This window comes from Lactuca serriola, chromosome 5 (genome assembly GCF_051521515.1).
Source record: "Lactuca serriola cultivar US96UC23 chromosome 5, Lser_US96UC23_V15, whole genome shotgun sequence".
Classification (NCBI taxonomy): Eukaryota; Viridiplantae; Streptophyta; class Magnoliopsida; order Asterales; family Asteraceae; genus Lactuca; species Lactuca serriola.
The window spans coordinates 330,156,461-330,165,533 of record NC_136412.1 but is presented as its reverse complement, the minus strand read 5'-3'; positions in this window follow the sequence as shown (position 1 = coordinate 330,165,533).

Here is a 9,073-nt window from a genome sequence, read left to right as displayed (position 1 = left end):
CTAAGTACTTGCAGGATCTAAAGGATGGGAAGGTGAAACCCACCCATGCAGGTATTTACACTATATTGTCTAATTACTCATCATATTCTAACTCTTGGGTGCTTGATACAGGATGTGGTATTCACATATGTTCTGATTTGCAGGGCCTAAGAAGAAGTGAGGATGTGGAGCACGGGAAGATAAACTTGATCATGGGGAATAGGAAGGCTTCACCTGTTTCCAAGATTGGAGTTTATACTTTGTTGCTTAATAATGGGTTAAAATTAGATTTGAATAAATGTGTGTACTCGTCTGAAATGGCGAGGAATATTATTTCTTTTCATGCTTTGTACAAACAAGGTTTTACCTTTTCGTTTGATAATGAATGTGGTGGTATTAATGCTTTCTTTAAAAATGTGTTTTATTTTAAAGCATTACCTTGTGATGGTGTGTATGAAACTGTGTCGATTGTAGACAACTTAGGAAATAATGTGTTGTATATTGATTCTTCTACTAGCCTAGATAAAGCATCATTGTGGCATTGTCGTCTTGGACATGTAAACAAGAAACACATAGGCCAACTCCAAAAGAGTGGAGTCTTGGAGTCATTCGACCTTAAATCGGATGATAGTTGTGAATCTTGTCTACTTGGAAAGATGACAAAATCACCCTTCACTGGAACTTGTGAAAGGGGTGAGGGTTTGTTGGACCTAATACATACTGATGTATGTGGGCCATTCAAAACCGCCACAAGGGATGCTAATCGGTATTATGTGACTTTTATTGATGATTTTAGTAGATATGGGTATGTCTACTTAATCAAACACAAGTCAGAAACCTTTGAAAGGTTTAAGGAATTCAAACAGGAAGTAGAAAATCAATTGGACAGGAACATTAAGATGCTTCGATCCGATCGAGGTGGTGAGTATCTTAGTACCGAGTTCCTTGACTGTCTTAAGGAGTGTGGGATTGTCTCACAATTGACTCCTCCCAGGACACCACAGCTAAATGGTGTAGCTGAGAGGCGTAATCGAACCTTGTTAGACATGGTTCGCTCTATGATGATTCGAGCTTCGCTACCAATCTCTTTTTGGGGGTATGCCTTAGAGACTGCCGCCCATATCCTTAATCTAGTCCGTACAAAGAAGGTTACCAAAACACCTCATGAGATGTGGACTGGGAAGGTTCCCAATTTAGACCACATCAAGATTTGGGGTTGCGAGGCTTTCGTGAGGCGTGAGACTCATGATAAGATCGAACCCCGAAGTGAAAGGTGTATTTTCATCGGCTACCCACAGAAATCCTTCGGTTACCTCTTCTACAGACCCAGTGAGAATGTGGTCTTTTTAGCAAGAAGATGGGTCTTTCGTGAGAGGGAGTTTATAAGACAAGGAGACAGTGGGAGGCAAATTGATCTTGAAGAAATTCAAGAAGCAATTGGTGAAGGAACCTCAGACACTAGCAATCAACCTGAGGAGGAAACTCCTGTTGAGCAAGCTGACAAGTCTGTACCTCCGAGGCGTTCCACACGGGTTAGGAACACACCTTCGTTTTATTATGGCTTTCATATTACTACGGAAGGTGATACGTTTATCAGCGATAGTACACTGGTAAATTTTGATGAACCTAGCAGTGTTAAGGAAGCCATGGCAGGCCCGGAGTCTGCTAAATGGAATGAGGCTATGGACAGCGAGATACAGTCCATGTATGACAATCAAGTTTGGAACTTGGTTGACAATGTACCAGGCCATAAAACAGTCGGGTGCAAATGGATCTTCAAGAAGAAGACCGACAGGAAGGAAAAGTGCATACTTATAAGACTCGACTGGCTGCGAAGGGTTTTACTTAGACTCAAGGTATTGATTATGATGACACCTTCTCGCCGGTAGCAAAGATTAAGTCTATTTTGGTTATGCTAGCCATTGCTGCATTTCATGATTATGAAATATGGCAAATGGATGTCAAATCCGCTTTCCTTAATGGAAAGTTGGCTGAGGATGTGTACATGAATCAGCCAGAGGGTTTTGTCAGTGCAGAGTACCCTAATAGAGTATGCAAGCTTGAGAAATCCATTTATGGATTAAAACAAGCATCTCGTAGCTGGACTCTTTGTTTCGATGAGAAGGTAAAGGAGTTTGGCTTCTCGAGAAGTGAAGATGAGTCTTGCGTGTATGTCAGAGCTAGTGGGAGTATAATTAGCTTCTTGGTACTGTATGTGGATGACATACTACTTATAGGAAATGACATCCCAACCTTGCAAAAGGTTAAGTCCTGGCTTGGGAAGTGCTTTGCTATGAAGGACCTAGGGGAGGCTACCTATATCCTAGGGATAAGGATATTAAGAGAAAGGAGTAAAAGACTAATTGGACTTAGTCAGAGTACCTACTTGGATAAGGTGTTGAAAAGGTTCAACATGTAGAATTCCAAGAAAGGAGATTTACCGATCCAAAGCAATGCCAAACTGAGTAAGACTCAGAGTCCGAGTACAGAGGCAAAGATAGCTGAGATGAGCCAATTACCGTATGCTTCCGCTGTTGGCTCGATCATGTATGCTATGACTTGTACCCGCCCTGATGTGGCCTTTGCTTTGAGCATGGTCAGCAGGTATCAGGGGAACCCTGGCAAGGCTCATTGGACCGCGGTAAAGAACATTATCAAGTACCTGCGGAGGACTAAGGATTGGATCCTTACCCTTGGTGGGAGTGATGACTTGAGAGTATTAGGGTATAGTGATGCTAGTTTTCAGACTGATAGGGATAACTTCTGCTCTCAGTCGGGCTGGGTCTTTACCTTAAATCGAGGGGCAATTTCTTGGAAGAGTTCCAAGCAGGAGACGGTGGCTGATTCGACTTGTGAATCAGAGTATATAGCAGCGAGTGAAGCAGCGAAGGAGGCGATATGGCTGAAGAACTTCATCGGAGACCTTGGAGTTGTACCAGCTATTAAAGAACCTATGGAGATTTTCTGTGACAGCAATAGTGCGGTTGCCTTAGCCAAGGAACCAAGAGATCATGGCAGATCCCGACACATTGACAGAAAATATCACTTCATAAGACACAAGATTAAAGAAGGACTCCTCGTGGCAAAGAGGGTATCGTCAGATGAGAATCCTGCAGATCCCCTTACGAAGGGACTGACGAGGGTTAAGCATTTTCAGCATGCGAGGCGCATCGGGCTGAGGGACGATATTAGATTTACAGATTAGATAGTTTTCCTGAAACTTGTAAAATGTAATCGACATTTGATGATGAATAAAATTTGTGATTGATTTATGAGTAAGGTGTTATTGTCATTGTCAATTATTTACTATTGTTTCAGTTTTGCATGTTTTGACTTCCAGAATAATTAATTTATTCAAACCTCCACAATCGGTCATACGTCGGAAGTTGGTATGAATCAAGATTGTCATGAATTGAGATTGTAGATGGCTAAAGGTGTTTAGACATGGCAATGGTTGCTGCAACATTCATGAGTACTCATAAGTTATGAGTATTGGTATAAACCCACGCTCACTTGTATCACTTCATGGAATTTATCTCGAGTGATCGTGAGACGATAATATCATATAAGTCTTCAAACCTAGAAATATGAGTTGTTACCTATGAGTTGGTTGTGCATTGATTGCACGTAAACGCATCAGTAACTTGATGCTATAAAACGTGCCTTTGTGTACAATTCAACAAGTAGTAGAACAAGCATATGAGTCGAAGTTTATCTGTTCCTTCTAGAAATAGAAGCGATATCTGGGCCCCTCGATGATTTTGTGTTGACCCATGCACCGGGCCCGGTCAGAACTAAACTGATGTGTTCAGTAAAGTTCTTTGTCAAACAAATCGGAGATCGAGAAACAACTGCCAGAAAATAAGCAAGACATAGTTCCATGTGTTTGTCCGGCTGATATCATGAGAACAGAGGATTATATGATCACTTGTCTTAAAATGGCGCTTCATAGTTCAACAGAGTTTTCGAGAGCTACGGTTGCTGGTTGGTTCTTGAAGTTATATAGGCAAATACAATTATTAGACTTATCCAAGTGGGAGTCTGTTGGATAAGGTGTCTAAGTCCATAACTTATTTGGTATATACTTGACTCGATCCGACATGGTCCATTTGGGTTGCACTTCACCCGAACAATTTATGGATAATTTTATGAGAGTTATACACATATGTTTATTAATATATTATAAGTTATAGTATATTAATATGAAGTTATGTTATTTAATTAGTCTTAGTCTTAAATTAATTATGAATTAATTTAGAGATTAAAAGGAAGACTAATTAGATTATGGGCTACTGGTTTTATATGGTGTGGGCTGACACTCATTTGTTAATGGGCTAGGCTTGTATGGAAGTCCATGGATGATCCATGGAGCTTTTAACCCATGGATCCTTGGAAAAGGAAAGGTCATGGGTTATTAGGGTTTCACCCTAACCATGTACACTATATAAGCATGCTTATGTTGCATGAAATAGCCACTAGTGTGTGTGCTTGTGTGTGGCCGAAAATTACAAGTGTGTTTACACTCTCTAAAGGTTTCCAAGTGTTTGTGGTGATTTGTGATTTCCATTTGAGGCATTCACACTATTAGTGCTTGGCTCTCAAACTCCAAGGAATCAATCTCATCAAAAGGTATGTAATCTCATCTAACTCTTTTATGTTTAAAAGTTCCCCATGCCATGTTAGATAAGTTATGAACCTTGGAAAAATTATTATTTTGAATGTATTAGACAAACATAGATCCAAGGTTTATTAGGGTTGCATGCACACTTAGGAAGTGTTAGATTGCTCAAAACCCAACAATAACTTCTTTGTTATAACTCGGATTTCGGCGTTCTTTATATGTACGGAATACCTATAGCATATACTACATATTAGTTAAGATTATTCCTTCTAAATAATCCTCCATCAAAAATCCATTTTTGATGCTCTTTGTCTCTAAATTGACTAGCCTAGATCTTTGGGCGTTACAAGGTCCAAGACTCAGGATTCACATTCAAGAGGCGATTAGGGTCGGGGCCATAGTGCCAAGTGTGAGAGGACCCATGAGGGAGTATGTCGGGAGACAGGTCGAGGATGTTTCAGTTATGGTCAGATCGGTCATTTAGTAGGGATTGCCCCCGTGGGTTGTCTCCAATGTGTTTTCACTACAATCAGGTGGGCCACAAGAAGGCCGACTGTCCGATGTTGAGGGGTGGAGCAGTGAGTGAACCTACTCAAGTTACTTTGAGGATCACTGACATCTGTGAGGGTATGATAGGAGCCCCAACAGCGTGGAGCCTCGTATAGCAGTGTCAGTCTGGGGAGGCTAGGGTTTCATCAGATGCTTTTGTGGGTATGCTATCTTTTTCTTTCTTCTTGACTATTATCAGTATTTATATTGCCTTGAAATCTTGTTTGGGTGTGGGTAAGCATTATCTTTGGTTTAGTTATCTGTTATTGCTTGGGTTATATCATCAAGAATTTTTATATGCCATTTTGCATTCCAATAGTCATTAGTGGGTCGTATCTTGCTGAGCGGGATTCAATTTGTTCGGTTTTTGTTCCAGTTCTTTGATGGGGTCAATTAAGGGGTATCTTTTGGAAGGTCTATGGTCAGATCAGCTGGTTAGTTCTTTAGTGAAGTTGAAGTTCGGATGCGATAGCATTTTTTCAGGTAGGATCGACAATGTCGTCTATGGCAGGACCTTTGGGTCCAACCTCTACCGTTGCTGGGGAAGGAGCGGAAGCAAGAAGATGAAGGTGGAGACCGTATGGGTTTGTTTGGATAATGAAAGTTCCAAAGGAATCTTATAATCGCAAGGGTCAAAGACTGTTAGAATTCAGAGATCCTTCTGAGGATGGAAAGTTGGAGTGAAGATTCACTAGTTCAGAGAAAGGGTTATGGTCTTTGTTACTGTCATAAAGGACAAGGAGGTGGTGCTGTATCATAGGAAGCGAGCGGGGTTGTTAGATTTGATGAGGTTTCGGGAAGTGTTCATCTGGATTTCAAGAGTTTGTGCAATCATCGTGAATGACTAGTAATGGAATGCTGGTATTGGTAAGCCCAGGTCATCGACGATTTTGAGTTATAAGGAGGTAATATGGGTTAGGAATCCATAAAATTTTGTAGGTTGGGAGCGCTTTGACTAATCCAAGTGGGGGTTAATCATTCAGATGTTTGGGAGCTGAATCAGGTGTGAAACTAGGGAGAGTTTCACATCCCATTCGGGAGGGAAGATGACTCAAGTGGCTGTCTGTATTGAAGTTGTGTAAGTTGGGAGTTCAGGAAACTTCCAACAACTGGTTGTCATCTTCTTGGTAATGTATAGCATGCATGTGGATGGATACATGTTGAGGGTTGTGTTAGATCCTCGCTGCCTGTTCTTGTTTGATGAAGGCTTTGGGGTTCGAAGCATAACCCGACCACTTGATTGGGATTCAGTAGGATGCGGGTTTGACTCAGGATGATTGTGTTTGTGGTTGATATGGTAGAGGTGTGGTAGGACCATGGGCGGTAACCATGGTGGGATAGTCATGTCGTAAGACTGCGGGCTGGCCGTAGCACTCACTGTATTGACAGATAGTATGGAAGTGTTGTAAGACTGCGGGGTGGTCGTAGCATTCAACGGGATATCAGACAGTTGTGGAAAATTGTTGTAAGTCTGCAATGGGATTGTAACATTCACCAAATTGAGGTAGACCGTCATTGGGTGATCATGAGTATAAAGGAGCATTAGCTCGTGTCGTGGGCAAGGCAGAGAATAGAGTTTGAAATCATCTCTCTGTTATAGGAAGATGACCATTAGGGTCTGAGGAAAGGTTGTGCTTGTGTAGCTATCGATGAGGATGAGACCCGTGGGCGTGGCCCGTTCGTTGGTAGAGACTGACTGAGGCCCTGGGCGAGGCTCGTATGATTATGGCAATACAGGTGAGACCTGGTAGAGACCAGTTGTGTCAAGGAATTGGATTTTGGTTTTAGTAGGATGATTATGTGGCTAGGGATAGTGTGGTGCATATGGTAGGGTAACCTTATTAGTTGGACTCTCAGGAACCTGGTGGTCGAACTAGGTATGAGACTGGTAGCCTCAACGTTGGATTAGGGATTTTATATCCCAGTTTAGTGAATGGATGCACTGGATCAAAAGATTTCAGGTGAAATGCAATTGCAAGTCCTTGGATCTTAGGTTATGAGTTATGTGTCGAGTTGGCTTTTGGTTTAGACTCGCATTGGGAATCGTTAGTATATATATGCAAGATATTTACTCTAGTAAGTTATGGATTAAGGAATCTGTATGTCGGGTTATCAGTTGGAAGGTTCAGGGTCAAAAGGAGGTTTTCAGTTCTGATGGTAGGAAAAGACCCTTGTGATTGTGTTTCAGAATGGTTCTACCTGAGCAGAGGTCAGGCAAGTTATGGGGCTTCAGAATTATAAAAGTAATGTATTAGATCGACAGTTATGCGATCAATGATTTGTTCAGAACTAGAAGGTTTTGTTTGGAATGTTAGTTCCCATGGGGGTGGTAAGGAGTGATTTCGACGATGAAATCTAATTTAAGTGGGAGAGAGTTGTAACACCTTGTTTTGAATCGTTTCCTAATATGTGGAGGTGACCCGAAGATCGAGTATCATAAGGCCTAGGGCCTTTGTAAAAGAGAGATTTAGACCCATTTGGGTGTGGGTAATGTAATTTAGGTGATCCGGGAGTTTGGTTTATGTTTTGGAATGAAGGGGTATATCGGTAAAGTGTCAGTTCGGGCTATTATGAATATTGGATGTTTGTTCGGGATATTTTATGGCAAAGATGATCGCGGGTGCTTAAAGGTGTACGATGGGCATACTAGAATTACGTAGGCTGTACTCCATTTAGACTTAAACCGTAATTTAGGGTCTTGGACCTTATTTAAACTCCTAAACTCACCACCAAACCCTATTATCTTCAACCTCCATCCCTCTAAACCCTTGAAACGAAACCCTTTACCCCATTTGAGTGGTTTTTGAGCTTTTGGTGGTATTTCATGCTTTTTGGTGTTCATAGAAGAAGAAAAAACTTCTTGGAGAAGTGTGGGATTGCTTGAAGCTTTTGGATCCAAGCTTGTTGCATCTTGATCTACCTTTTGGAGGTATAAAGTTTTTGTCTTGATGAATCTATGTGTTAGATCTAGTTTAAGGAGTATTTTGGGTTCATTTTGGCCCTTAGAGTCATCCTTGTAAGTATGAGCTACTCCAAGAGCTTAAAATGTTGGATCTTGGCCTTTGGGAGGTCCCTTGTTCATAAAAATGTCATCTTGATGAATTATTTTGGACCATGCATGAATATAGGTGTTTTCTATGGATTTTATTAAGGTTTTGGTCCCATCAAGCCATGCAAAGGAGTAAAGTTTCCAACTTTACGTGTTAAGGCATCTCATTAGGGTCATATATGAGTTTGGAAGTCATTGTCTTAACCATTAAGAGCTTGATATGGATTTTTGGTCTCTGATAGGTACGTTAGGCGTACGAATGAGTACACTCAGCGTAATGGGTATTTCATGCATCAACCGCTTGTACTCTGTGCTTCGAGGGTGAGTACGCAGGGCGTACTCCCCAGTATGTCATTTTGGGCTTTTTGAGGTTTGGGCCTTGTTGGGACCTTAGACTTCTGGATTTGGGCCATGGTTAGACTGTGGGCTTTATTAGAATTGGTCCCATGATAGTTTTTGGGCCCAATTAGGAAGTTGGGCCATATTGGGTTCTGGTTTGACATTTTGGGCTTTTGTGTATTTGGGCTAGACCTTGTTTATGGAACAAGAAAAGGGTAAAATGGTCTTTTACCCTTTAGGAAGTTGGTTTATGGAGTGGGCCTCAGATTTTGGGTTATCGGGATAATTATTGATTAAGATTGTATTTATTGTTAGTTGGCACGAGGTTATCCAGTTCAGCGGCCCAAGCAGTTATTTGATTATCAACGGATTGAGGTGGGTCTCCTCATTGTACTCGTGGGTCGAAGGCACCAACTTCGGCCCACTAGGTTCTTTTATGCTAGTGGTCTTTGTGATTCTTGCATGGTATGTTGGGTTAGGCCCATTTATGTGTTGGGTTTGGCCCATTGTATGTCGGGCTAGTCCCATTTATATGT